General features: G+C 47.2%; 1 protein-coding gene across 2 annotated transcripts in view; it reads right to left on the reverse strand.

The window, feature by feature from the left end:
• Positions 1-8,973, reverse strand: part of gnb1l (guanine nucleotide binding protein (G protein), beta polypeptide 1-like) — a 47,326-nt gene extending 38,353 nt beyond the window's left edge. For both annotated transcript variants that reach the window (XM_070888059.1, XM_070888060.1), the window contains exons 1-2: positions 8,894-8,973; positions 2,855-2,951 (exon numbers count right to left, since the gene is read on the reverse strand). The gene's annotated coding sequence lies outside the window, so the exon portion shown is untranslated. The remainder of the gene's footprint in view (positions 1-2,854; positions 2,952-8,893) is intronic.
• Between the last annotated feature and the right edge of the window lie 363 nt (positions 8,974-9,336).

Consider the following 9,336-nt stretch of genomic DNA (forward strand, 5'->3'; position numbering starts at 1 on the left):
ATTTATGGAAAATGTCATGAAATTCTTCTTTACGATCAACCCAGACTAGACTTTCCGGTGGAATAGTAGCGGCGAAAAGCCTGGAATTATTTAATAGTTGTATGTTGTGATTTGGGGAGGAGACAGTAAATTATTTTTAGATGGATAAGATGGGATTGGTACAAATGATTTTCCTCAACCGTATCTATCAGGTGAATTATGTGGGGGGAAAAAACACAATAAAAAGGTATTCCTCATTGACTTTGAAAAAAAGTTACAATATCATTCCATCTGCTCTGAAAATAGCATATTTACAGAGTGTCAAACATGATAATGAGCCGATGCTACCTGCCCCCTACACTGCCTGGGAAAGCAGGTCAAACTATAGGTGGGTGGGAACCTGCAGTTAGAGTTCCGTCAGCCCACCCACGTTGAGTAGAGCAGCACCAGTCAGAGGGACTGAAAATGAACTTTAAAAAAAAAACTGGCACATTAGTATTGCAATATTGATAAATGTACTGCCAACAATATGAAATTGAAGCTCATCACTTCTTTAAGTGAAGTTTCACTGTCTAGTGCCCAAGGGCAACAGAATTCAAGATAGGTCTACACTTCACCTGCAGTCGCTGATGCTACCAGGCAGCTGATCTGAAGTACTTGCACAGCAAGTATCCCAAAACACAATGTCACGAGGTTCTCAAAGTTTAATGGGATCTTTTCGCGCCTCAAATATGCTTTCTTGTGCCCAACCTTAAAGAACGCTTTCAAAGGGAAGCCCGAGTTCCCTACAAACTGAAATACGGCCTTCGATAATGACCGATGAGTTACACACTGCAATTGACAGAGATTGCCATCATAAATAAACTCCTGATCTCTCCGAGTGATGGGCAAACAACTCTTTCAGGTCACTTATGCCAGGTTATGACTACAAAGCAGGTTTATTAATAAAATTAGGAGAAGCTATAGTTAAAACACAGCAGATAGATAAACTAGCATGGTTCAAATAGCTTAAAAAAATTTGCAACTAAACAACTCAAGGTTCTCTCAGCTCAGCCCATCTATGTGAGGGGAAGTTTATATGTGAAATCGAACATTCACAGGGTTTTCCCACTCATCCTAGCTTGCAGCTGCCAGGAAAGTGGGTATTCACCGAAAAAGCAGCGACACTGGACCCTAATTATAATTATATCCCCTCTTTACTTTGACACTTAAATATTAAAATATGGTTTCTTATGACATACCAGTTAAATATCAACATATTAGCTAATGTGGGAGCTTACATAGTACTTATAGTAGTTTGCCAACCCAACAAGTGACCGCACTTCGAAAGAAAGAAAAGACTTGCATTTTTATGGCACCTTTCACGACCTCAGGACTTCCCAAAGCGCTTTACAGCTAATGAAGTACTGTTGGAGTGTAGTCACTGCTGTAATGTGGGAAACGCAGCAGCCAATTTGTGCACAGCAAGCTCCCATAAACAGTAATGTGATAACGAGCAGAAAATCTGTTTCAGTGATGTTGGTTGAGAGATAAATATTGGCCTGGACACTGGTGATAACTCCCCTGCTCTTCTTTGGAAAAAGTGCCATGCAATCTTGTGTGTCCACCTGAGAAAGCAGACAGGGCCTTGGTTTAACATCTCATACAAAAGACGGCACCTCTGACAGTGCAGCACTCCCTCAGTATGCACTGGAGTGTCAGCCTACATTTTTGTGCTCAAATCTCTGCAGTGGGACTTGAACCCATAACCTTCTGACTCACAAGACGAGAGTGCTGCCCACTAAGCCACAGCTGACACTAAGTAAGGAAGTATAAATGCAGGTCTTTCTTTAACAAGCAAGAGACCTAACTATGCAATACAATTCCTGTATCTATTGCACCTCCACCACACATCAAAATATCTAAAGTACAAATTTTTTTTAAACAAGTCAGTCATTTCCTGCTAGTTTTTCTGACCTCACTAACCGGACCTTTCCTCATGGGCAGAAGAAATTTACAAGCAGCTGCCAATCTACAGAAACTTCTCTCAGCGATTAACCTCTATTTGATCTCAGGGGGTACAGCGGCCCGAGGCTAAGTTAAACACAGCTCTGTCATAGCGCTAGGGCATCTTAACTATGCTTCAGACTCAAATCACTTGCAAGCAACATTAACAGTACTGTATAAAACATCATTAAGTCTTGGTCTTGGAATCTTGGCCTTTATTGCAAAGGGGATGGAGTATAAAAGCAGGGAAGTCTTGCTTCAGTTATACAGGGTATTGGTGAGGCCACACATGGAATACTACGTACAATTTTGGTTTCCATATTTACAAAAGGATATACATGCTTTGGAGGCAGTTCAGAGAAGATTCACTCGGTTGATTCCGGAGCTGAGGGGATTGACTTATGAGGAAAGGTTGAGTAGGTTGGGCCTCTACTCATTGGAATTCAAAAGAATGAGAGGTGATCTTATTGAAACGTATAAGATTATGAGGGGGCTTGACAAGGTAGATGCAGGGAGGGTGTTTCCACTGATAGGGGAGACTAGAACTAGAGGGCACGATCTTAGAATAAGGGGCCGCCCATTTAAAACTGAGACGAGGAGAAATTTCTTCTGAGGGTTGTAAATCTGTGGAATTTGCTGCCTCAGAGAGCTGTGGAAGCTGGGACATTGAATAAATTTAAAGACAGAAATAGACAGTTTCTTAAACGCTAAGGGGTTATGGGGAGCGGGTAGGGAAGTGGACCTGAGTCCATGATCGGTCAGCCATGATCGTGTTAAATGGCGGAGCAGGCTCGAGGGGCAGTTTGGCCTACTCCTGCTCCTATTTCTTATGTTCTTATGTTATGTTATGTTCAGCTTAATAAAAATCTATGAACTCAAGCATACGCACCTGCAATACTTCTTTTCACCCCAAAAGGTTAATTGTTGGTGTTCAGTTATGATCTGAAGGAAGCAGGAAAACAGAAGCACTTGTATGTCGACACCTCCTAGCAAACAGAAAGGCTACATTTAGTTGTCTGCACCCAGGAGTATGGACATTCATCAGTACAATGCAACGTTCTCGTCAAGTCCATGCAAATACAACAGGCGAGTTCAGTTTATATCTGCTGTGCAAATACAACAGCTTCACGACCTTCAACGCATGGCACTGACAGTCAGATGCTATTTTCCCGAAGCCAAAGGCAGAGCGGTGCATCTCGACGGCAACTTTCGATATTCGCATTTAACCGCACACCTGCCCGACGCCTAAAGAATCCTGTCTGAGGCGGATCCAGACTGTTCGCAACCTTGGTGTCATATTTGACCCTGAAATGAGTTTTCGACAACATATCCGCAACATAACTAAGACCGCCTATTTCCACCTCCGTTAACCTCGCCCATCTATGCCCTTGCCTCAGCTCATCCGCTGCTGAAGCCTTCATCCATGCCTTTGTTACCTCTAGACTTGACTATTCCAACACACTCCTGGCTGGCCTCCCACATTCTACCCTATGTAAATTAGAGGTGATTCAAAACTCGGCTGCCCGTGTCCTAATTCACACCAAGTCCCGCTCACCCACCACCCCTGTGTTCGCTGACCTTCATTGGCTCCCGGTTAAGCAACGCCTCGATTTCAAAATTCTCATCCTTATTTTCAAATCACTCCATGGCCTCGCCCCTCTCAGCAATCTCCTCCAGCCCCACAACCCTCCCCCATGGAGATGTCTACACTCCTCAAATTCTGCCCTCCTGAGCATCCCTGATTATATCGCTCAATCATTGGTGGCCATGCCTTCTGTTTCCTAGGTCCCAAGCTCTGGAATTCCCTGCTTAAACCTCTTCGCCTCTCTTTCCTCCTTCAAAACGCTCCTTGAAACCTACCTCTTTGAGCAAGCTTTTGGTCACCTGCCCTAAATTTCTACTTATGCGGCTCAGTGTCAAATTTCTATCGCATAATACTCCTGTGAAGCGCCTTGGGACATTTCATTACATTAAAGGCGCTATATAAATATAAGTTGTTGTTGATGTTGCTGCAACATTTATGCATCAATAACGCCGACCGCCATTAGCCTCAGTGTTATTTTGACAGAAAAATCTGGCCAGAGATGTTGAGAAACCAACATTTTCAGAGATATATATGACTGTAACTTTACAATTATATATATTTAAATATGCACCTATATTTATTTTCCACAGCAATCAGTCCCTATTCAGATTACAAACTCAACCTGAAAATTCAGCTACATTTACAAACCTTAGTTTTTCATATGGTTTGGTGCATGATTTTATTTTGTATTGAAATATCTAAATCTCACAGATTACAACAATGTTGCAGTGGTACAGGTAAGCCAATTCCAATGGTCAGTGCAGAAACTGAGGTACTGTTGTTGGAGCAGACCCTGATGTGCGTTAGCTTGGGGCTGTAAATAATTCCAGTCACATTGATACAAGGTTTGCATTTTTCATACCTTGTTGAAACTTTTTGGGAGTATTTAAAGTCACAGACATGCAAATGTCCTTGACTTGTGCAACTTTTAAACAGTCTTTGATGTCAAAAGATGTACCCTGTTTAAACAAGTTACCACTGAGTCAGAAATTATGAACTTATGATGAAAAATAGTCAACTGGTTTACCTCACAATATATAGTTGTAAAAGACACAGCATCGCTGTATCAGTAGTAGCAGTAGGATGATGTGCTAACAGGCCCAAACTAGCAGTTCTAGAGAGCTTTAGGTGACTATTTCATCATGTGCCCATTATGATCTGATCAGGTTCTGATTGAATCTTTTGACTTCACTATCATTCTGCATAAAAACTGAATCTTTCCAACCTGAAAATGTGATATTCTAATCACGCATGTATAAGAATCTTTAAAAAGGATATTGTGCCAACCGTGGAAACCATCAAATTCCAGTTATTGTCACCTTATTACAAAGCTGCAAGTTATACACTGCCGCGTCCAAGGCTGTTCACTGTTGAGCATGAAGAGCTGTTAAGGTGGTCAGAGCTACAGTGTAGGGCCCAAAATTCCACATGGACTTTTTTTGACACAGTTGAAGAGATATGTCCGATTTTTTAGCGGCCCAACTGCGCCAAAAAAAAGTTCCAAGCTTCGCCGGCATAACACTTTCATTTTGGAGCGGCACAGATTGTCCTTAAGCTCTGTGGGTGGAGCTTAAGTTCTGCGCCAAAAAAATGAGGTTGCCAGGGTAACGAGGGACACTCTGAAGGGCTGAGGTACAGCATTTCCCCTTTTTAAATAGATCACTAAGTGAGACTTTTTTCACCTCTGCAGTGCCGGTGCCGCTGTAATCCATGGTCAAAAGGCCACCCCACACCACCAGCCCGTTCCTATCCCGGGCCAAAAGGCCCCGCACCGGCCCGCTGCCATCCGAGTAATTTGTCTTAGAATCATAGAAAATAGGTGCAGGAGTAGGCCATTCAGCCCTTTGAGCCTGCACCGCCATTCAATGAGTTCATGGCTGAACATGCAACTTCAGTACCCCATTCCTGCTTTCTCGCCATACCCCTTGATCCCCCTAGTAGTAAGGACTACATCTAACTCCTTTTTGAATATATTTAGTGAATTGGCCTCAACAACTTTCTGTGGTAGAGAATTCCACAGGTTCACCACTCTTTGGGTGAACAAGTTTCTCCTCATCTCGGTCCTAAATGGCTTACCCCTTATCCTTAGACTGTGGCCCCTGGTTCTGGATTTCCCCAACATCGGGAACATTCTTCCTGCATCTAACCTGTCTAAACCCGTCAGAATTTTAAACGCTTCTATGAGATCCCCTCTCATTCTTCTGAACGCCAGTGAATACAAGCCCAGTTAATCCAGTCTTTCTTGATATGTCAGTCCCACCATCCCGGGAATCTCTGCATTTTATGAACATGGATTATTATATCTCGCCTCATTCTTTTCTCCTATGAAAACGAGTTTGGTTCTGATTATTTCTTCATAATGAAGGTCCGCTTACGGATCCGCTCCCCCGCCCAACCCTGGCCCTGAGTGCACTCCCGGTCCGCTCCCTGCCCCTAGCCCAGGGCGAATGGCCTCCTCCGATTTACTTACCTGCACCGGTTTCTTTAACTCTCCGCAAGGGTTTTCTGGAGAGGTCACATACGCTGGCCTAAGCAGAACTGGAGTAACTATCAGCTGGCCAAAGTTCCCTAAATGGCCAGAATTGGCGTAGTTGGCTGGTTACACCCGCTTTGGCTGAAAAAAACACTTACCTAAAAAAATTGTAACTGAGTTACGCTGGTGCAAATTGATTGGGGAAACTGTGAATTTTTACCTTAGGCCAAGAAAACCAGCTTGCTCCAAAAAAAAACAGCACAAATCACTGGGGGAAATTGAGCCTGTAGTTTGGGACCTGAAATATTAGGTCCTTCATTGAAACACCTGTGAACTCATCCCTTTTTGGCGTGGAAGCAAGTCATCCTCGATACGAGGGACTGCCTATGATGATGATGACACTCCGTGCATACCAGGACAGCTTTACCAACGCAGTAGCTATTTTTTTCTTTGACATTAGTAAAATGCAGGTATTAATGCCTGGCCTATCACAACATAATAAAAGTTCTAAGTTGATAAAGTGTCCAGGAGACCACTTCAGCACTTTTATAAACGCAGCCTCACATCACAGTTAAGTTACGTTCTACCCAGGCGGTGAGACAACAGTACATTGGCAGTTCTTGTGTGTGTTCAGCTGTCACATTGGGATTTGATTCCTGGGTCGCAATGCCAATTTTATATCAATGCGTACCCAAAAGCACTTTACATTGGCACGGAATTAGAAGTACAACTGCAGCCTCAGTCTCACATGCTGAGGAGAAAAGCTGCATTTCACCACAGAGCTACCTCACAGAATTGATGTTTTGCAACACCAGTATATTAATTGGAAAATATGAATTGGAAATTTTTTGTTGAATTTGGAAATTGTATAAAGAGAGGGGCTCGCTTCCCGCCCCGCCGGTACAGTGAGGGGCGCCTAGCCTCCAGACACCCCTGAACATAAGAAATAGGAGCGGGAGTAGGCCATTTGGCATCTTGAGCCTGCTCCGCCATTCAGCAAGATCATGGCTGATCTTCGACCTCAACTCCACTTTCTTGCCCAATCCCCATATCCCTTGATTCACTTAATATCCAAAAATCTATCGATCTCTGTCTTGAATATATTCTTTGGGGTAGAGAATTCCAAAGATTCACCATTGAGGAGCTCCGCTCCCAGAGAACCCCCTGTAGAGTGAGGGACTCCTCTCCCCCAGATCCCCCTGTACAATGAGGTGCTCCTCTCCTCTCTCCCCCTGACCCCTTGTACAGTGAGGGGCTCCTCTCCTCTCCCCACCCCCAGACTCCCCTGTACAGTGAGGGGCTACTCTCCCCCCTCAGATTCCCCTGTCCAGTGAGGGGCTCCTCTCCCGTCCCCTCCCCTCCCCTTCCCTCTCCCCCAGATCCCCCTGTACAATGAGGGCCCCCTCCTCCCCACTCCTGTACAGTGAGGGGCTCCTCTCCCCCCAAGACCCCCCTGTACAATGAGGGGCTCCTCTCCCCCCCAGACCCCCCTGTACAGTGAGGGGCTCCTCTCCCCCCCCCAGACCCCCCTGTACAATGAGGGGCTCCTCTCTCCCCCAGACCCCCCTGTACAGTGAGGGGCTCCTTTCCCCCCCAGACCCCTCTGTACAATGAGGGGCTCCTCTCCCCCAGATCCCCCTGTACAATGAGGGGCTCCTCTCTCTCCCCCCAGACCTCCCTGTACAATGAGGGGCTCCTCTCCCCCAGATCCCCCTGTACAATGAGGGGCACCCCTCTCTCCGCCCAAACCCCCCTGTAAAGTGAGGGGCTCCCCTCTCTTCCCCCCCCCCCCCCCCCCCAAGACCCCCCTGTACAGTGAGAGGCTCCTCCCCCCCCCAGACCCCCCTGTAGTGAGGGGCTCCTCCCCCCCCCAGACCCCTCTGTACAGTGAGGGGCTCCTCCCCCCCCAGACCCCTCTGTACAGTGAGGGGCTCCTTCCCCCCCCCAGACCCCTCTGTACAGTGAGGGGCTCCTCCCCCCCCCCAGACCCCCCTGTATTGTGAGGGGCTCCTCTCCCCCCCAGACCCCCCTGTACAGTGAGGGGCTCCTCTCTCCAAGACCCCCCTGTACAGTGAGGGGCTCCCCTCTCCCCCCCCAAACCCCTCTGTACAATGAGGGGCCCTTCTCCCCCCAAACCCCTCTGTACAGTTAGGGGCTCCTCTCTCCAAGACCCCCCTGTACAGTGAGGGGCTCCTCTCCCAAGACCCCCCTGTACAGTGAGGGGCTCCTCTCCCAAGACCCCCCTGTACAGTGAGGGGCTCCTCTCTCCAAGACCCCCCTGTACAGTGAGGGGCTCCTCTCCCAAGACCCCTCTGTACAGTGAGGGGCTCCTCTCCCAAGACCCCCCTGTACAGTGAGGGGCTCCTCTCCCAAGACCCCCCCTGTACAGTGAGGGGCTCCTCTCCCCAAACCCCTCTGTACAGTGAGGGGCTCCTCTCCCCAAGACCCCCCTGTACAGTGAGGGGCTCCTCTCCCAAGACCCCCCTGTACAGTGAGGGGCTCCTCTCCCAAGACCCCCCTGTACAGTGAGGGGCTCCTCTCCCAAGACCCCCCTGTACAGTGAGGGGCTCCTCTCCCCAAACCCCTCTGTACAGTGAGGGGCTCCTCTCCCAAGACCCCCCTGTACAGTGAGGGGCTCCTCTCCCCAAACCCCTCTGTACAGTGAGGGGCTCCTCTTCCCCCCTCCCCTCAGACCCCCTGTACAGTGAGAATTTAAACCGGCCCCGCCGCCTGCGGCCTACTTGCGCCTGTTGCTCGGGCAACCGCGGCCTAGTGCTGTCAGAAGCCCGCGCCCGGACCGCTGCCGCCTAAATCACCCCGCGAGGGGCTTCGGATTCAATCTGAAAACACGTCCGCTGACAGTATTTTACCGGTTCAATGTCCAGGTAACCGAGGGAACGCGACACAAATGCGCTTAGTCTCTTTGGGCGGCGACTTCCGGTTGTTGCTGGGCACTCTGGGTAATGTAGTCTGTGTGTTTCTGAATTTTCTATTTAAAATAATTTTTTGAAATCTTAAATATTACAAGGACTCACTCTCCTCACCAGCATCCATTCCACGGTATTGATCAATCTTTGTGTGAGAAATTTACTTTTCACTATTTGATCCTAAACTCCCTTGATCAATTGTCAAGAGTTTAATTTGAAGTGATGTCCTACCTTTTCTGCACTATTTATTACCCTTTTATACGGTCACCTCTCAGTTGCCTCCTTTCATAACAGATTCCTCCTGTGATAGAGATCAATCCTACATTACAACAGTGACATACCCTTCAAAAAGTACTTCATTGGCTGTAAAGCACTTTGGGACGTCC

Source organism: Pristiophorus japonicus, chromosome 8 (assembly GCF_044704955.1).
Source record: "Pristiophorus japonicus isolate sPriJap1 chromosome 8, sPriJap1.hap1, whole genome shotgun sequence".
NCBI classification, from domain to species: domain Eukaryota; kingdom Metazoa; phylum Chordata; class Chondrichthyes; family Pristiophoridae; genus Pristiophorus; species Pristiophorus japonicus.